At 50.0% G+C, this 20,573-nt stretch overlaps 2 protein-coding genes across 9 annotated transcripts in view; one reads left to right on the top strand and one right to left on the bottom strand.

Moving 5' to 3' along the window:
• cep44 (centrosomal protein 44) overlaps window positions 1-6,945 on the bottom strand; it is a 114,592-nt gene extending 107,647 nt beyond the window's left edge. For 2 of the 6 annotated variants that reach the window (XM_072515765.1, XM_072515771.1), the window contains exon 1: window positions 6,787-6,945. The gene's annotated coding sequence lies outside the window, so the exon portion shown is untranslated. Of the gene's footprint in view, window positions 1-6,395; window positions 6,415-6,454; window positions 6,577-6,786 lie in introns of those variants that run through there. The other 4 variants (XM_072515769.1, XM_072515772.1, XM_072515767.1 and 1 more) reach the window with 3 other exon arrangements.
• fbxo8 (F-box protein 8) overlaps window positions 6,606-20,573 on the top strand; it is an 83,346-nt gene continuing 69,378 nt past the window's right edge. For 2 of the 3 annotated variants that reach the window (XM_072515774.1, XM_072515773.1), the window contains exons 1-2: window positions 6,606-6,883; window positions 14,597-14,729. The gene's annotated coding sequence lies outside the window, so the exon portion shown is untranslated. The remainder of the gene's footprint in view (window positions 6,884-14,596; window positions 14,730-20,573) is intronic. The other variant, XM_072515775.1, reaches the window with a different exon arrangement.

Raw genomic sequence — 20,573 nt, 5'->3', positions numbered from 1 at the left:
TTTTTTTTTTGCAAGGAAAAATTTGTAGCCTAGGCTGCTCAATTCATAGTGCAAAGGGCAGCATGGTGGAACAGTGGTTAGCACTGCTGCTTCACGGCGCCGAGGTCCCAGGTTCGATCCCGGCTCTGGGTCACTGTCCGTGTGGAGTTTGCACATTCTTCCCGTGTTTGCGTGGGTTTCACCCCCACAACCCAAAGATGTGCAGGGTAGGTGGATTGGCCATGCTAAATTGCCCCTTAATTGGAAAAAAATGAATTGCGTACTCTAAATTTTTTTTTTAATTCATAGTGCAGAAGGAGGCCATTTGGCCCCTTGAGTCTTCAACGACCCTCCAAAAGAGCACGCTAACTAGGCCCACTCCCCAACCTATCCCTGTAACCATGTAACCCCACCTAGTCTTAAACTCCATCCCTCGCAATGAAGGACAAAATTCCATTTGCCTTCTTAATCACCTGTTGCACCTGTAAACCAACTTTTTGCGACTCATGCACTAGCACACCCAGGTCTCTCTGCACAGCAGCAGGTTATATATTTTATCATTTAAATAACAATACCTTTTGCTGCTATTCCTACCAAAATGGATAACCTCACATTTGTCAACTTTTGTGAGGGTCATGAAGAATCCAGCACCCCTCATTGGGGAAGCTCATACTCCCACAGGATTGTGGGATTGTCATTAGTCCCCAGTCAATGGTAAGCAGGCAGGTTATAACATCCCTCCCCCCCAAAGTCCAAGGAGTCCACCGAAGACCCTGGCAAAGGAGGGCGTCGGACTCGTTTTGCCGCAGGCCGGACACCATTTGCACGAGGCGCTGGATCGGGCGGCATGTAACGAGACGGAGACCGGCGCGTCCGTGATGAACGGCGTAACGGTTATACATCCACGGCCCGTGGGCCCGAGGATTCCCCCTCTGATGCGTCCTGTGTCTCCATCTCTGAGTCAGAGTCTGCTGCCTCTGTCATCTTGGCGTCTCTATCTCCACACGGTTCTGTAACGACCTGCGCAGGCTTTGAGTGAGGCACCAGAGGAGGATTGTGAGGATTACTTTCCATTGTCTCTGGTCTCTGCGGCTGTAGAAATGGGCTCCGGGGGCGGGGAATCTTTGGAAGGGATAGTCTTCTGGACCGAACGTGGTCTACATGTTTGCGCTGGAGACGATCCTGGGCTTGCACCTGGTAAGATATAGGGCCCGTTTGGCGAAGGATTACGCCAGGGACCCACTGGGCACCACCAGCAAAATTGCGAACGAACACTGGGTCACCGGGCGCAAACTGCCGAATCGGCCGATGCCGAGAAAAACCCTGTCCCTGCCGTTCTTGTGTGTGGCGTACTTTTGCGCCAATGTTCGGAAAAACCATACTAAGGCGGGTGCGAAGTCTCCGGCCCATTAGGAGTTCTGCGGGAGCTACCCCAGTCACCGCATGGGGGGTGGTCCTATACGAAAACAAAAAGCAAGCCAGTCTCGTGTCCATTGACCCGGAAGACTGCTTCTTTAGGCCTCGTTTGAATGTCTGCACTGCGCGCTCCGCCAACCCATTTGAAGCCGGGTGGTAAGGGGCAGTGTGGACATGGCATATGCCGTTCATCTTCATGAACCTCGCAAACTCCTCACTGGTGAATGGAGTGCCGTTATCCGTGACCAACACCTCGGGGAGGCCAGGCGTACTAAAAGACAAACGCATCTTCGCAATTGTTGCGCAGGACGTTGTACCTAGCATCTTATGCACCTCTAGCCATTTAGACTGGGCGGTGATTAATAAAAGGAGCATGGATCCTTGAAAAGGGCCGGCGAAATCCGCATGCAAGCGCGCCCAAGGTCGCCCTGGCCATTCCCAGTGATGTAGGGATGCGGCTGGCGGAAGCTTCTGATGCTCCTGACAAATGGAGCAATTTTGGGCCACCTTCCCAATGTTGGCGTCGAGGCCTGGGCACCAAACATAACTCCGGGCCAACATTTTCATTTTGGTCACACCTGGATGCCCATTGTGCAAGTCTCTTAGTATCAGCTCCTGTCCTTTTTCCGAGACAATCACACGCGTCCCCCACAAGAGGATGCCGTCTTCCATGCTGAATTCTGACAGCTTGGAGGAAAATGCCCGCAACTCACCTGGGAGCGGTCCATGCTGCCCACCATACAGGACTATGTGTCGAACCTTTGACAGGACTGGCTCCGTCTGGGTCCACTCACGGATCTGTGATGCCGTAACAGGCAAGGTGTCCATAAAATTTAGGCTTGCAACCACCTCACCAGTCGTGGGGGTCGACATGGGGCCGGTCGATAAAGGCAATCGGCTCAGTGGGTCGGCATTCGCTATCTGCGTTCCTGGTTTGTGCTCCAGAGAATACCCGTATGCAGCGAGCAACAAAGCCCAGCGCTGGATCCGTGCGGTTGGGCGGTATTGGCTTATCCTCTCTGAAAAGTCCCAGCAGAGGCTTATGATCAGTCGCGCTAGTGAAGTGGCGGCCATACACGTACTGGTGGAAATGTTTCACCGCAAAGACCACTGCCAGTCCCTCCTTCTCGATCTGCGCGTACTTTTCTTCCGCTGCAATCAATGTGCGGGAGGCGAAAGCTATCGGCCGCTCGGCCCCGTTCTCCATCTTGTGGGACATGACGGCCCCAATACCATACGGGGATGCATCACATGTGACGAGCAAAGACTTTCCAGGATCATAGTGGGTTAGTAACCCAGACGATGACAATTGTCGTTTTACCCGCCGGAAAGCGGTTTCTTGCGGCTGACCCCAAACCCAGGTGTGATTTTTCTTTTGCAGAAGATGCAACGGGGCCAGCGTAGTTGTCAGATTGGGGAGGAACTTCCTGTAATAGTTTATGAGGCCGAGAAAAGAACGAAGATGCGAAGTGTCAGTCGGGGCGGGGGCCTGTTGAATCGCGCGCACCTTCTCTGCGACGGGGTGCAAACCTTTGCGGTCCACCCGATAACCGAGGTAGACTACTTCCTTTGCCTGAAAGACGCACTTTGTGCAACGTAAACGGACTCCAGCCTCCGAAAAGTGTCTCAGGACAGCCTCCAGATTTTCCAAATGTTCCTGCTCCGACGTCCCTGTGATCAAAACGTCATCTAAGTGGACAGCGACATGCGGTAAACCTCTCAAAATGCCCTCCATAACGCGTTGAAAAATAGCGCAGGCAGAGGATACTCCAAAGGGCAAACGTGTATATTCATAGTGTGTATTAATCGTTACATATGGTCAGGAGGCAGGGTCCAACTCCAACTGTAGTTAGGCGTGACATATATAATTTTGTGAACGAGAGTCCACCTGCAAGCTTTGCATAGAGATCCTCTATGCGAGGTATTGGATATTGGTCGAGTCGGGAAGCCGTATTCACTGTAAGTTTATAGTCGCCGCACAAGTGAACTGTGGCATCTGGCTTCATTACAGGTACAATTGGTGCTGCCCAGTCAGCGAAACAGACGGGCCTGATAATACCCAAAGTTTCCAAACGAGTGAGCTCCCCTTCTACCTTCTCGAGCAAGGCGTACGGCACCGGGCTCGCCCGGAAATAGCGCGGCGTGGCTCCTGGTTCGACTTGGATACGGACTACGGCCCCTTTTATTTTCCCCAAACTGGGCTGGAATACATCTGGGTATCGTCCTAGCACCTCAGTCAACCCTCCAGAAACTGTTTGGAGGATGTGCTGCCACTGCAAGCGCAAATGGCGCAACCAGTCCCGACAGGCTGGGCCCATGGCCGTGCACCACGATAAGTGGGAAACGCCCCTCCTGGCGTCCATAAACAGGGGTCATCATAGTTCCTGCAATGTCCAATGGTTCCCCCCTGTAGGTGGCCAACCTGGCCTGTGCGTCGGTTAATGTCTGTATACCCTGCTTGATGCGGTCGAATGTCCTCTGAGCAATCACGGAGACTGCTGCGCCAGTATCCAACTCCATCTCAAGCGGGTGACCATTGACCCGTACTGTCACCTTAATGGGGGCCACACAGGGAGCTACCACACAATGCAGCTGCAGGCAGTCATCCTCCGTCCCCACGTCCTCCGGAGTAGTCGCCGCAGGTTCATCCACATGGAAGGTACGGCCGCTGGGCTGGTCCCAGTTTCGGTCGGAACGACGGCGCCTCTGGCGCTCCCAGGACCGGCGTCCGCGACGGGGTCGGCGCCTGCAAGTCTGACACGGACATGGCTCCTCATCCATTGGCTCTGGAGAAGGCTCCCTTTGGGGAGGAATGGCCGACGGCCACTGGCGTCGATCCGGACGTCGCCTCGCCCAAGGTACCGCAGGAGTGCGGGGGGACGTTTTCAGACGGAAGGGGTTGCGGCCCAAAGCATGCGCTGCCATTCCCTGTAGCTCCTGCACTCCTCGTTCTGCGCTCTCTCGGGACAATACTATTTGAATGGCCTGTTGAAAAGTCAATGTTGGCTCAACTAACAACTTTATCTGGGTGGCCGCATTGTTAAAACCGCAAACCAAACGGTCGCGTAACATTTCTGACAAGGTCTCACCATAGTCACAGTACTCCGCAATCCTGCGTAGCCTGGATAGAAAGTCGGCACGGGATTCTCCTGGGGTCCTCTCAGCGGTATTAAACGGGTAACGTTGGACTAAATTCACAAGTTCATCAAACATTTTGGTGTCCGGCGCAGTTGGGTACGTAAGGCTCCTAATCACCCCAAACGTATGCGGGCCGTAGGCGGTGAGCAATATGACCACCTGGCGCTCGTTTTCGGTGATATTGTTTGCCCGGAAATAGTAATGCATCCATTGTGCGTACTGGTTCCAGCTTTCCAGCGCAGCATCAAAAACATCCAAACGTCCGTACAGAGGCATGGTGTAATAGAAAACAACTTCCAACCTGTAACCAACAAAAATCCAGGGAGGTGGCTTCAGCAGTGTAGACAGCTATTCACTTTAACCCTCGTCGCCAGTTTTGTGAGGGTCACGAAGACTCCAGCACGAGTTTCAAGGATACAAAGAAATAACATTTATTTACAATAACATATATATACAACAGCAGCAACTTCGCTTGCTGCTTACTCCTTCCTACTGGTTCCAAACTGGCCAGCTTTATTTGTACAGGGAGTCTGCTAATGATTTATCTGCCCCCCTCATTAGGGAAGCTCATACTCCCACAGGATTGTGGGATTGTCATTAGTCCCCAGCCAATGGTAAGCAGGCAGGTTATAACATCAACACTGTCTTCCATCTGCCAGACCCTAGCCCATTCCCTTAATCTATCGAAATCCCTCTGCAGACTTCCAGTATCCGCTGCACTTTTTGCTTTACCACGCATCTTGGTGTCGTCTGCAAACTTGGGACACATTGCCCTTGGTCCCCAACTCCAAATCATCTATGTAAATTGTGAACAATTGTGGGCCCAACACTGATCCCTGAGGGACACCACAAGCTACTGATTACCAACCAGAGAAACACCCATTAATCCCCACTCTTTGCTTTCTATTAATTAACCAATCCTCTATCCATGCTACTACTTTACCCTTAATGCCATGCATCTTTATCATATGCAGCAACCTTTTGTGTGGCACCTTGTCAAAGGCTTTCTGGAAATCCAGATATACCACATCCATTGGCTCCCCGTTATCTACCGCACTGGCAATGTCCTCAAAAACATGTTGCCCATGTTAGTTTCATCAGGCAATACCTACCCTTTACAATTCCATATTGTTGATTGATAAATATTGGCTGGGACATTTGATGAGATCTCCACTACATGGCTTTCAAACAGCAGTAAGGGGATCTTTGACATATTCCCAATCCCCCCCCCATAAACTTAATCGGGGTAATCATAGAATTTACAGTGCAGAAGGAGGCCATTCGGCCTATCAAGTCTGCACTGGCTCTTGGAAAGAGCACCCTACCCAAGGTCAACACCTCCACCCTATCCCCATAACCCAGTAACCCCACCCAACACTAAGGGCAATTTTGGACACTAAGGGCAATTTATCATGGCCAATCCACCTAACCTGCACATCTTTGGACTGTGGGAGGAAACCGGAGCACCCGGAGGAAACCCACGCAGACACGGGGAGAATGTGCAGACTCCGCACAGACAGTGACCCAAGCCGGAATCGAACCTGGGACCCTGGAGCTGTGAAGCAATTGTGCCATCCACAATGCTACCGTGCTGCCCTGGGTGGACAATCTTGTTTTCACACCCCAGTACAGCACTGGCAGTGTCAGCCTGGATTAATGAGGCACAGCCTGGATTAATGAGGCAAAAAAGAGTCTGGAGTCAAAACAGATAAACAGTTCTGGACATGAACTCAAACTTTTTCCTCTCTCCACAGATGCTGTGAGACCTGCTGAGTCTATCCAGCTTCAGTTCTTCTATCAGATTGGCAGCAACTTGCAGAAGAGGACTCTGGAGTGGGAATCGAACCTATAACCTTCTCTACCTTCAAGTGGTCCAAGGGTCGAACCCTCACCCTCAGAGCACGTGACACCATCGCCTCACCTCGCCAAGGGGGCGGTGACGTCAGCTCCGTCAACAAACGTGCGGCGTCCTCCCGTCACGGCCTCGACGTCGCTTTCAGCGTGATGGGATCACGCCACTGACGTCGTTTTTCACGCAGGCGCCTTCGGGGTGGGGGGGGGGGTGTGGGAAGAGGGGAAAAAAAGTTAATGAGACGCAGGAGGGGTTTAAAGTGAAAGTGTCGCGGCGGCTTTTTTTTAAACCTGATTTATTTTGTTCCCTTTCAAGCGATGGCTCCGAACTTGGACTTTGGCGGGCTGATGCGTTATTTTATCGGCCGGTTGTAATTTCATCCACCCCCCCCCCATGCTCACCCCCTTTTAAAGTCCGGTCTCTTTTATTTTTTTCCTTCCTCGGTTGTTGTTGTTTTCGAGCCGTCGTGGAAATCGGGAGGAACTGCGGCTCCAACAGGTAGGCGGTGTCCGCGAGCGCTTTGCTCGGTCCACCTAACTTTCATTGAAGGGGGTGGGAGGAGGAGGCGGAGCCTCGGGCCAGTCGACCAATCGGTGGCCTCGTCCTGTGGCGGCAGCCAATTGGTGGCGTTGAGGGGCGGGTCTTTGTGTCCTGCCAGCAGGTGTGGTTGCGGCAGTGGGTCATGTTGGGACGAGGTGGGGAGCAGAGCAGAGGTCCGACCTGTTGCTGGCTGCAGAGTCTGTCTCCTGAGCACAGGAAACTGCGAAATTTCCTCTCAGCCAGTCCTCAGTTTGTGATGGAGGAATTGCAAACTCTGCTCCTGGCGCTGATTTTTGTTTTGGGTGGGGGTATTAGAATGTTGATGTTTTTCTATTAAAGCACTTATGGTCGAAATAGAAGTTGTACATCTGAATGCACCCACATAGGAGGAGCAGGCCCTATTTCTAGAATCGGAAAAGGGGCGACAAAAAAAAGAAACAAACTTTGTATAACCCCAATGTGGTTGCTTTCATTTTCCATTTCAAACGCAAATCCAAATTGGGGCACGGCCAATTCTGATGGTATTAGATAGGAACTTTCAAAAATTGATTGAGGGAGTCTGTTGGTGGCTGGTAAGTGGGAGGCTTTCAAAACCGTGTTAACCAGGGTTCAGGGCGAGCCCATTCCTTTTAGAGTGAAGGGCAAGGCTGGTAGAAGTAGGGAACCCTGGACTCGGGATATTGAGGCCCTGGCCGAAAATAAGAAGGAAGCAGGTGACGGGCAGCACGGTAGCATAGTGGTTAGCAGCTCCAGGGTCCCAGGTTCAATTCCCGGCTTGGTCACTGTCTGTGCGGAGTCTGCACATTCACCCTGTGTGTGCGTGGGTTTCCTCGGTGCTCCGGTTTCCTCCCACAGTCCAAAGATGTGCAGGTTAGGTGGATTGGCCATGCTAAATTGTCCTCAGTGTCCAAAATTGCCCTTAGTGTTGGGATGGGGTTACTGGGTTATGGGGATAGGGTGGAGATGTGGGCCTGGATAGGGTGCTCTTTCCAAGAGCCGGTGCAGACTCGATGGGCTGAATGGCCTCCTGTACTGTAAAAATATGACGTGCATAGGCAACTGGGATCAAGTGTTGTCAGAGTAGAGTTAGAGAAGTCAGGAGGGCAAAAAAGGGACATGAGATTGCTTTGGCAGACAAGGCAAAGGAGAATCCAAAGAGCTTCTACAAATATATAAAAGGGCAAAAGAGTAACTAGGGAGAGAATAGGGCCTCTTAAGGACCTGCAAGGTCATCCATGTGCGGATTCACAAGAGATAGGTGAGATCCTAAATGAATATTTCTCATTGGTATTTACTGTTCAGAATGGCATGGATGTTAGGGAACTTGGGAAAATAAATAATGATGTCTTGAGGAGTGTGCATATCACAGAGAAGGAGGTGTAGAAGCCTGAAAGTGGGACCTGATTAAATGTATCCTAGGAGATTGTGGGAGGCGAGAGAGGAAATTGCAGGTCCCTTCGCAGAGATATTTGAATTGTCGACAGCCACAAGTGAAGTGCCTGAAGGTTGGAGGGTAGCAAATGTTGTGCCTTTGTTTAAGAAGGGCTGCAGTGAAAAGCTTGGGAACTACAGACCGGAGAGCCTAATATCTGTGGTGGGTAAGTTGTTAGAAGGTATTCTGAGAGACAGGATCTACAGGCATTTAGAGAGGCAAGGACTGATTGGGGACAGTTAGCATCGCTTTGTGAGTAGAAAATCATGTCTCATGAATTTTTTGAAGGGGTAACCAAGAAGGTAAATGAGGGCAGTGCAGTCGACGTTGTCTACATGGACTTTAGCAAGGCCTTTGACAAGGTACCGCATGGTAGATTGTTGCATAATGTTAAATCTCATGGGATCCTGGGTCAGGTAGCCAATTGAATACAAAATTGGCTTGATGACAGAAGACAAAGGGTGGTTGTAGAGGGTTATTTTTCAAACTGGAGGCCTGTGACCAGCGGTATCCCTCAGGGAATCCGTGCTGTTTCCACTGTTATTTGGTATTTATATTAATGATTTGGATGAGAATTTAGGAGGCATGGTTAGTAAGTTTGCAGGTGACCCCAAGATTGGTGGCATAGTGGACAGTGAAGAAGGTTATCTAGGATTGCAACGAGATCTTGATCAATTGACTCAGTGGCCTGATGAATGGTAGATGGAGTTTAATTTAGATAAATGTGAGGTGATGCATTTTGGTAGATAGAATCAGGGCAGGACCTACTCAGTTAATGGTAGTGTGTTGGGGAGAGTTATAGAACAAAGTGATCCAGGAGTACAGGTTCAGAGCTCCTTGAAAGTGGAGTCACAGGTGGACAGGGTGGTGAAGAAGGCGTTCGGCAAGCTTGGTTTCGTTGGTCAGAACACTGAATACAGGAGTTAGTGTGTCTTGCTGAAGTTGTACAAGCCATTATATAGGCCACACTTGGAATACTGTGTTCAGTTCTGGACACCCTATTATAGAAAGGATATTATTAAACTAGACCGAGTGCAGGAAAAATTTACAAGGTGCTACCGGGACTTGATGGTTGAGTTCTAAGGAGAGGTTAGATAGACTGAGACTTTTTTTCCTCGAGTGTAGGAGGCTTAGGGATGACTTTATAGGGGTCTAAAAAATAATGAAGGGCACAGATAAGGTAGATAGATGACATCTTTTTCCAAAGGAAGAGGTGTCTTACAACGAGAGGGCATAGGTTTGAGGGGAGAGGTACAAAAGGGTCCAGGCCCCTCCCCCCCCCCCCCCCCCCCCCCGGACCGAGGCCGACCCCTCAAACCCCCAGACAGAGGCCGACCCCCCCCCCTGCCCAAGACTGGGGAGAAGGACTTTCGGCAGGAGGCCAAATCCAGCCGGTATGTTCATGAACGATAATAAGTCTCCACTTCAATGAGAATGACCTTAACTGAAATCTGTCATGTGTTGCAGCATCAAAGCAGGAAGCTTTAGTGGAAGTGAAGGTGGCCATGAGGATGTGTTTTTATGTTCTGGATCCTTCAGAAGGCAAATGTTAGTCAACTGGGTTTTGCTTTACAGTAGATCGTAGCATATAAATCAACCTGGCATGTAAAACAATGCTTTTTCTGGCCCTGAAAATTATGTTTTTTGCATATACCCGGTGTATACGTTGACCATCTTGTTCAGCCACGACATGCTATACTTGCATTAGTCGTCAGCTTAAACTTTTCACTGCACCAATGCTTGTTTTGCGCACCTTATAAACTGGGTGCCAGGAATTGGGCCAGCGATACAGGCTGTGTTGCAAAGATGCGTGGGCGTTTAAGCCATACCTGCAAAGAGCAGATCCAGCATGCTAAATGACAAAGAGAAATGAGTCTTCCAATGAAGCAAATATAAATGTAAATGTTGCCACAGTCCCAGAAGACCACAGGTTGCTTTCTCCTTTGAGAGCTGACTGGTGGTGATTTAACCTGAGGGCCACCACACCTCAGTTGAGGGGCAAGGTTGAGAAGAATTTATGAATAGTCTCAGCGGCATGGGAGTTGAACCCATACTATTGGCATTTCTCAGCATCGAGAACCAGTCGTCCAGCCAACTGAACTAACTAACCCCCTAAGCAAATTAAGTTTGAAGCTGGTTTCAAGCTACAAGTCAAAACATTGCTAACTCATCAAATAACTGCTGCAGAAAAGAAATTTGGGGTTCATGGAAAAACTGGTGCAAGAATGAAAGAAGGAATTTGCCCTGAAGAAGTTGCCTGAGACCAAATGCACCACGCAAACAGGGACCAGCCATTGGCCTGATCTTGAGACGGAATGGGTCCTTGAAAATTGTCAGAATTGTTTCTTCATCACCAGAAATGCAACAACCTTAATTGGGCCAAATGAACCACCAGGACTTGCAAAGGTTTCAGAGCAGCAGCTAGTTGCTGTAGGCACTTTATGGATCAAAATGTCCAGTATTGTGGCGGAAGAGCAAAATTCCTGAGGGATTACCAAAAAGACCTCAAAGCCAAAATTGCCAGGTCCAGCGATGCAGCAGCAAAAAGATAAGTACCCAAGTACTCGTTATGTCACATCGGCATATGGATGAAATGCCCATGAATTTTGATATGCCAGCAACCGGATATTGAATGGAAAGGTTTGAAGACTGTTCTCGTATAAACCACAGGATGTAGAAAGACTAGATTCACAGTGGTAGTAGCCTACATGGTGGACAGACTGAAATTAAATCCTTTGGTAATTTTCAGACGTGAAGCCATGTTGAAATCAAGTTCTCTTGAATGGTTTCTGTTCAGGTCAATGACGATGATTGAATGGATCAGAATTAAGTGAAGTTAAGGATGATAATGTGGCGGAATAGGTCCCCTATGTAAAGAATGCAGCTTATTAATGTGGGATATGTTCAGAACCGTTCTATTCAATGAGATCCGAGATGCCTGCAAATAAATAACACCCACATTGCAGCTGCACTGATGGGGGTCAAACAGTCATCGTTCAAATTTTGAATGTGTGCCTCAACAAACCATTCAAAGATCATGTTTACGCCGAATGGAAGAGATGGATTGATTGACGGAGAAAAAACTTTCACAAAATGTGTGGTTTTGTTGTCAAATTTCGAGACGCTATCAGATTCTGAAAGTAAAAACGCCACTGCCATCAGAACCTGCTCCATTAACTTTATTTTTTCTGCCTTGGAGCTAGCCCAGCAGTGACCTGGGTGGAATCAAGGGCAGTAATCTGCTGCAGTGTGACAGTTTCTTCCTCGTTTTACTGTTTTCCAAACCTCTGCTATTGTGCCAAATCGCATCTATTGTATCATAGTCTAACACCTGTAATACATACCAATATCAATTTTTTTTAAATAGTAAAGATAATTGGCAAAAGAGCCAGAGACAAGACGAGAATTTTTATTTTTTTAAGCAGTACATTTTGACCTGGAATGCACCATGTGAAAGGTTCAGAGATTCCGATTCAATAGTAACTTTCAACAAAATTGGATAAGTATACTTGAAGACAAAAAAATGTCAGGGCTTTGGGGGAAAGAACAAGGGAGTGGGTCTAACCGGACAGCTCTTTCAAAGATCTGACAGACACAATAGTTGCTGTATCATTCAGTGGCGTTCCTTGGAAAATATTGCTGGTTCATTAATAGTCTGGAGTTTATGGACTTGCAGGCCAAATCTCCGCATACAGCATATCTTGGGTCAGACTGGAGTTTGGCAAACCTCATTTAAGTGTTCCAGTTTTATGATTCAGTTGCCCCTTTAATGTCTCTGTCTCTAGTGGAGGACTAGGGGACAAACATGGTGCATTTGCACTACTGTGGAAGCAACAGCTATTCTGTAAAATAGTATAATCTTTATTATTGTCATAAGTAGGCTTACATTAACACTGCAAAGAAGTTACTGTGAAAACCAATAGTCATTCAAGGCAAATGGATTCTGGTGTTTGAAATGGCTTCGAAACTGTACTTTGACCTCCAGGATAGCAACTTAAATCCAGCAGAGATTGATGGGATTAATGTCAGTTCACTTGCTGTGATGATCCTCTGTGAACTGAACTGAGGCAGTTTCAACCTAGTCGTGAGTAAGGCTGGGCTTACTTTCAGGCAAATTGTCAGTTGTGTCAAGGAACCACAGGGTAGTTGGTTTGGTAAGTGGAAATTGTCTTTCTGGCAGAATAGAGAGCACCTGATAAGATCGGATCAGAGTAAACTGAGTCTCTGCAGTTTATGTGCAGCTGACTTGGGAGTGATTTGGTTTGGAATTGTACATCCAATGTAACTTAATTCCCCAGCGCTAACATCCCTTATCTTACTGAGCATAAAAATGTATCACCTGCTTCCTCCTGCTTAAAGAGAAATGTTTTCTCTAAAGTTTAACTTGCAAAGGCTTCTCACTTATTGATTATTTTTAAGTCCTTGGTACGGTACTTTGGTATTTTGGAAACTGGCATTTCAAAAAGGTAAAATCAACAATTTTTGCAGACAAAATGAGCCATGGGAGATTAGTAGGTTGGATAAGCAGAGCTAACGGATTGGATAAAAAGCTGTAAATTGCAGTTTTAACACTAAATTCAGAAGGTACAGAACAGATGGAGCGGATTACAAAGCATTAATCTGATTTGAGGTGTTCAAATAACACAACATGACACATTCTTTGCGATGTGAATGCTGATATTGAATTTTTCTTTCTTATCCTCTGCCTATTTCATATTTTTAGAATTTGTGATTTTTTTTTTTCAAACTTACTAGCGAAAACTAGAATTTATATAGCACCATTAACAAAGTAAAACATCCCCAAGTGCTTCATAGGAGACAAGTGACTGATTAGTTCAGATGGTTAAAGCATGGTGCTTGTAATGCAGAACAATGCCAACAGCGCAGGTTCAATTCCCGTACTGGCCTCCCTGAACAGGCGCCGGAATGTGGCGACTAGGGGCTTTTCACAGTAACTTCATTGAAGCCTACTTGTGACAAGGGATTATTATTAATAAGGCCAAGTTTGCAGGTTTAATTCCTGTCAGCCATCCCCATCTTAAAGCAAGCACATTGCATGCTCTGTTTAGTTGCAATCCCTAAATCGTTGCTATCACAGTAAATGATTATTTCAAATAGGGTTGCTCACTCCTCCCTGTAGCATTGCAGGATTTTTAGCCTTCCAATATGCCTGTTGGCAAACAGTAAGAGCAGGAGAATTTCCTGGCCAGCTGTACTGTAGAAACCAACATACGAGCTGGTGTAGCTGCCTGCTTCACCATTCAATAAGATCACATTCCCACCTATCCCCATACCCTTTCCCCTCAACTACTTATCAAGAATCTATCTACCTCTGGGGCAGCACGGTGGTGCAGTGGTTAGCATTGCTGCCTCACGGCGCCGAGGTCCCAGGTTCGATCCCGGCTCTGGGTCACTATCCGTGTGGAGTTTGCATATTCTCCCCGTGTTTGCATGAGTTTCGCCCCCCCACAACCCAAAGATCTGCCACGCTAAATTGCCCCTTAATTGGAAAAAATGAATTGGGTACTCTAAATTTATATTAAAAAAGAATCTATCTACCTCTTTTCAATAATATTCAAGGGAGAAAAAAATTAAAAGCCACTTAAGGAAACATTACAGCAGGTGACCTACGGTTTGGTCAAAGAGGTAAGTTTTAAGGAATGTCTTAAAGGGGAGAAAGAGGTAACGAGCCATGACATTTTCAGAAGGAACTCCAGAGCTTAGAATACAGACTTCTGAAGGAACGACCTCCAATCGTGGAGCTGTGAAAATTGGGAATGTGTAAGAGGTAAGAATTGGACAAGCAGTGAGATCTCAGAAAGTTGTGGGCTGGAGGAGCTTTCAGAGATGGGGATGGGTGAGGGCATGGAAGGATTTTAAAAGAAGAATGGGAATGTCTAATGGGAGTGAATATAGGTCAGCAAGTTCAGATGAATGGGAAAGTGTGCAAGTTAGGAAAAGGGCAACATAGTTTTGGATTAACTCACATTTACAGAGGGGCAAGCTGGGGAAATTGTTAGGACTGCATTGAAAATGGTGAGTCTAGAGGCAATAAAGGTACAGATGACAGCCTAATAAGATAGAAAATATTTTAATCATATTATAATGTTATCTCAAGTGCTCAGTGTATATATCATATTGCATTATATGGACACACAGATTCATTTGAAAATATTAGAAATTTCAATGTTACTAGACTGTGACTGTCAAATAAGATCTTGTTTTTCTCATTACTTCAGGGTTGATATTTTTATCAAGGTAAACAATGCACAGGAAAATCCAGATGTTTAATTGTGCCACCAGAGGATTTGTTATGAAGTAACTGGGATTGATGCATGTGATTCACGCAAATAACAGAATAAACTGACTAAGGTACTATCGCAACTAAAATTGTAGATTATTACCTCTTAAACCTATGTTAATTATGTCACAATTTTTGTTACTTGAGTAAACATGTCCTGACTTTTACTATGGTGTGCGATCTATCTTTATCTTTCTCCACTGCTGTGCCGTTTCTGAGATGTTTGACCACACCACTCTCTTCCAGTGCCCAGCTGAGTGAGTTGGCCACTACCTGGCACCATTCCTGCCAATCCAGTGAAGCCAGAAAATCATCATCTTCAATGGTTTCTCTTCTGCCCCTGTTCTGTTCCGTCGAGAAGCCCGCAAGGATCTATCCTTGACCTTTTCCTTCTTTTCTTACTAACATGCTTCCTCTCCATATCCAGAAAAATGAGACTGAATCTTAATTCACAAAAATAAGTGTGTTGGAGTCAGGTGAGCTATTTACCCCCCCCCCCCCCCCCCCCCAGCTTCCACGCCCAACCCAAACCCTTTCATTTTGGATTTGACAGAAGTGGGACAAGGGGTGAGCAACTAGCCCACTCCCAGGAGGCAGTTAGGTCAATTAAACATTTTAATGAGGCTAGTAGCTTCTGATTTAACCATGGCTGGCCTGGTTTCCTGCCCTGGAAAAGTGGCAGTTGAAGGGAGGTGAGGGGTAGCTTTCTGCACTGTAAATTCAATGATAATATATGATTAATCTAGGACATAGGTTCGGCACAACATTGTGGGCCGAAGGGCCTGTTCTGTGCTGTATTTTCTGTGTTCTATGTCCTGCGGAGAGGCAAAGACAGCTTATTTTGGGAGGGGAGGTGAATAGATTTCATAGAATTTGCAGTGCAGAAGGAGGCCATTCGGCCCATCGAGTCTGCACCGGCTCTTGGAAAGAGCACCCTACCGAAGCCCACACCTCCACCCTATCCCCATAACCCCTTAACCCAGTAACCAACACCCCATATCCTGTCCATCATGAAGATTGCCTAATTCCACCTCTAAAATATCACCTGCCTCTGCCTCTGCTATTCCGCTGCTGAAACTCTCATGCTTTTGGGCCTTTCCAGGCTTGTGTATTCCAACACTCTCCTGTTGGCCTCCTGCCTTTCACCGTACAGAAACTTGAGCTCATTTCAGACTCAGTTGCCCATAAAAACCCCACCCAAACCCACACTAATATCGACAAATCCGAATGTTGCTCGTTGACCAGCATTGGCTCCCTGTAGATCAACACCTTGATTTTCAAAATACTCGTCCTCATTCAGGTTTCTCCACAACCTCGTTTCTCCTTAACTCTGTAACCTCGACTTCCGGTTGCGGCTGTGCTGAGCTAAGTTGCACGTTCGGCAATTCCCGCCAGAAACGGACTTTTGGGCTCTTTTGAGGGGCCCCAGCGGCATTTGTTCGATGGTTCCCAGTGTGGGAAGGTGACAGTATGATTTCCCCGGCACTGTATGGGTTGGACCAGGAGTGGAGCGGTGAGAAAAGTAATTTTGGTGCAGCGAAAAGTGCGAGGGAGGAAAGCCAAGATGGCGGCGGGTGGAGACCAGGCAGCGTGGGCGCAGTGGGCGCAAGAGCAGCAGGAGTTTCTCAAGCGCTGCTTCACGGAATTGAAAGCAGAGCTGCTGGAGCCGATGAAGGCTTTGATCGGCAAGCTGGTTGAGACCCAGAAGGCCCAAGGGGCGGCGATCCGGGAGGTGTGGCAGAATGCCTCGGAGAATGAGGACGAGATATTGGGCCTGGCGGTGAAGGTGGAGGCGCACGAGGCGCTGCATAAGAAATGGCTGGAGAAGTTCGAGGACATGGAGAATCGGTCGAGGATGAAGAATCTGCGGATTCTAGGTCTCCCGGAGGGGGTGGAAGGGTCGGATGCTGGAGCATATGTGGTCATGATGCTGAACACGTTGATGGGTTGGATGGGGCCCACCTGGCGAGGAGACCCAAGTCTAACGAGCCGCCGCGGGCGGTATTGGTGCGGTTCCACGGCTTGGTGGACAGGGAGTGTGTCCTAAGATGGGCAAAAACGGAGCGGAGCAGCAGGTGGGAGAATGCAGAGGTCCGTATATACCAGGACTGGAGCGCGGAGGTGGTCAAGAAGAGGGCCGGGTACAATCGGGCTAAGGAGATTCTGCATCGGAAGGGTGTGAAATTCGGATGCTGCAGCCGGCGTGACTGTGGGTCACGCTTAAGGACCGGCACCATTACTTTGAGACGCCGGAGGAGGCGTGGACCTTTATTCAGGCCGAAACGTTGGCCACGGACTGAGGGTTGGTTGGGAGGGGATGTCGCGGGAGGCTACTGTGGTTACTGTGCTTTGGGGATGTTCTATTCTGTTCTATATTGTTTCCTTGGGTGCTGGGTGGGGTTAGGGTCAAATGGTTCGAAGTGGGGGTTTTGTGAGAGTGTGCGCGTCGGTGGTTGGAAGGACGTGGCCCCGTTGGGGGAAGGGGAGATGGGAGGCCCGAGGTGGGGGAGCTGGGATTAGGCCGCAAAGGGAGCTGCGCCAGAGAGGGCGGGGCCGGTCTGATGGAAAGCGTGGGGGAAGGAAGGGGGCAGGGCCGGTGGGGGGGGGGGGGGGGGGGGGGGTGGGGTTGGAGAGGAACGCCCGCTGATTGACAGGAGGGGGGGAGACTACCACACTGGGGGGTCGATGGAGTGGTGGGAGTGGCCGGGGTCAGTAGGAGTCAGCTGACATACGGGAGTGCTATGGGGGAGCAACGCAGCTAGGGGGGGACCTAGGGTGGGGTGGGGGGGGAGAGAGTCGGGGCGGGGGTCTGCCGCTGGGGGAATGGAGAGTGCGGGAGGCGTGGGCACGTGGCTGGGCTAGAGAAGGGGATGGCTAGTGGGGGGGGGGTGCTGGCGCTGGCGGGAAGCCCCCTGATCCGGCTGATAACTTGGAATGTGAGTGGCCTGAACGGGCCGGTCAAGAGGGCCCATGTGTTCGCAGCACCTGAAGGGACTGAAGGCAGATGTGGTTATGCTCCAGGAGACGCATTTGAGGGTGGCAGATCAGGTTAGGCTGAGAAAGCGGTTGGTAGGTCAGGTTTTCCACTCTGGATTGGACGCAAAGAATTGAGGGTGGCGATTTTGGTGGGGAAGTGGGTGTCGTTTGAGACGCTGACGTCGTGGCAGACAATGGAGGTACGTATGTGATGGTGAGTGGTAAGCTGCAGGGGGTGCGGGTGTATTAGTGAATGTATATGCCCCGAATTGGGACGATGCCGGATTTATGCGGCGCATGTTGGGCCGGATTCCGGACTTGGAGGCAGGGAGCTTGATAATGGGGGGGGACTTCAACACGGTACTGGATCCAGCATTGGACCGCTCCAGGTCCAGGACGGGTAAGAGGCCGGCGGCGGCCAAGGTGCTGAGGGGGTTTATGGACCAGATGGAGGAGTTGATCCATGGAGGTTTGTTAGGCCGGGGCCAGGGAATTTTCTTTTTTTCCCACGTACATTAAGCCCTACTCCCGATAGACTTCTTTGTTATGAGCAGGGCACTAATTCCGAGGGTGGAGGGCACGGAGTATTCGGCCATAGCCATCTCAGACATGCCCCGCATTGGGTGGAGCTAGGGGAGGAGAGGGACCAGCGCCCGCTGTGGCTTGCAGGCGGATGAGGAGGTGAGCGGGCGGATCCGGGGGTGCATTGAAAGCTATCTAGAGACTAACGATAATGGGGAGGTGCAGGTGGGGGTGGTCTGGGAGGCGCTGAAGGCGGTGATTAGGGGAGAGCTAATCTCCACTAGGGCCCACAAGGAGAAGAAGGAGAGAGGGAGAGATTGGTGGGGGAGATTTTAAGGGTGGATAGGGGGTATGCCAGAGGTCCCCGAGGAGGGACTACTCAAGGAGCGACGAAGCCTCCAGGCCGAGTTCGACCTGTTGACCGCAAAGAAGGCAGAGGTGCAGTGGAGGAAAGCGCAAGGGGCGGTGTAGGAGTATGGGGAGAAGGCTAGCCGGATGTTGGCACACCAGCTTCGAACGTGGGAGGCAGCGAGGGAGATTGGGGAGTTAGGGATAAAGGGGGAACACGGTGCGGAGTGCGGTGGGAATAAATGGGCTATTTAGAGACTTTTATGAGGGGCTGTAGAGGTCTGAGCCCCTGTTGGAGGAGGAGAGGGTGCGGTCGATTCTTGGATCGACTGAGGTTCCCGAGGGTGGAGGAGGAGCAGGTGGCTGGGCTTGGGGCACCAGGTAGGGCTGGAGGAGCTGACTAAGGGGCTGGGGCGTATTCAGGCGGGGAAGGCACCGGGGCCAGATGGGGGTTCCGGTGGAATTTTACCGGAAGTACATGACCTGCTGGGCCCTCTATTAGTGAGGACTTTCAATGAGGCGAGGGGAGCGGGGGGGGGGAGGGGGTCATACCCCCGACGATGTCCAGGGCGCTGATCTTGAAGCGGGACAAGGACCCATTACAGTGTGGGTCGTATAGGCCAATCTCTCTCCTCAACGTGGACGCGAAGCTGTTAGCGAAGGTGTTGGCTACCAGAATTGAGGACTGTGTCCCGGGGGTGATTCACGAGGACCAGGTGGGTTTTGTTAAGGGAAGGCAGCTCGAATACCAGTGTGCGGAGGCTCCTTAGCGTAATCATGATGCCTACAGTGGAGGGGGAGGCGGAGATAGTGGCGGCGATGGACGGGAGAAGGCCTTCGATAGGGTGGAGTGGGGGTACCTTTTGGGTAGTGTTGAGGAGGTTTGGGTGCGGGGAGGGGTTCATTAGCTGGGTTCAGCTACTTTACGAAGCCCCGGTGGCGAGTGTGGCCACGAATCGGAGGAGGTCGGAATACCTTCGGCTGTACCGGGGGACGAGGCAGGGGTGCCCCCTATCCGCTTGCTATTTGCATTGGCAATTGAACCTTTGGCTATGGCTCTAAGGGAGTCCAGGAACTGGAGGGGGCTGGTCCGGGGCGGGGAGGAACACCGGGTTTCATTGTATGCCGATGACCTGTTACTGTATGTGACGGACCCAGTGGGGGGAATGCCGGAGGTGATGCGGACTCTGAGGGAGTTTGGGGACTTCTTTCCGGGTATAAGCTGAACGTAGGAAAGAGTGAGCTCTTCGTGGTACACCCAGGAAACCAGGAAAGCGGGATAGACCAGCTTCCACTGAAGAGGATGGAAAGGAGTTTTCGGTACCTGGGGATCCAGGTGGCCAGGAGCTGGGGGGCCCTACACAAGCTCAACTTGACGAGGCTGGTGGAGCAGATGGTGGAGTTTAAAAGGTGGGATATGCTGCCACTCTCCTTGGCGGGTAGGGTACAGTCGGTGACGATGACGGTGCTCCCGAGGTTCCTTTCTATATTCCAGTGCCTCCCCATCCTGATCCCAAAGTCCTTTTTTAAGCGGGTCAGGAGGAGCATCATGGGATTCGTGTGGGTGAAAAGACCAGAGGGTGAGAAGGGTGTTTCTGGAGCGGAGTAGGGACAGAGGAGGGTTAGCGTTACCTAATCTGTGTGGGTATTACTGGGCTGCCAATGTGGCGATGATACGCAAGTGGGTAATGGAGGGGGAGGGGGCAGCGTGGAAGAGGCTGGAGATGGCGTCCTGTGTGGGCACGAGTCTGGGAGCACTGGTGACAGCACCGCTGCCACTCCCGCCGACTAGGTACACCACGAGTCCGGTGATGGCGGCGACTTTGAAAATTTGGGGGCAGTGGAGGCGCCACAGGGGTGAGGTCGAGGCTTCGGTTTGGTCCCGATCCGGGAGAACCATTGGTTCGTCCCGGGGAGAATGGATGGAGGTTTCCTGAGCTGGCACAGGGCAGGAATTAGAAGGATGGGGGACCTGTTTTTAGATGGGACGTTTGCGAGCCTTGGGGCGCTGGAGGAAAAATTTGGGCTTCCCCCCCCCCCCCCCCCCGGAAATGCCTTCAGGTACATGC

Source organism: Scyliorhinus torazame, chromosome 9, assembly GCF_047496885.1.
Source record: "Scyliorhinus torazame isolate Kashiwa2021f chromosome 9, sScyTor2.1, whole genome shotgun sequence".
NCBI classification, from domain to species: domain Eukaryota; kingdom Metazoa; phylum Chordata; class Chondrichthyes; order Carcharhiniformes; family Scyliorhinidae; genus Scyliorhinus; species Scyliorhinus torazame.
The sequence above is the reverse complement of the archived record's forward strand: the minus strand, read 5'-3'. Positions and strand labels throughout refer to the sequence as shown.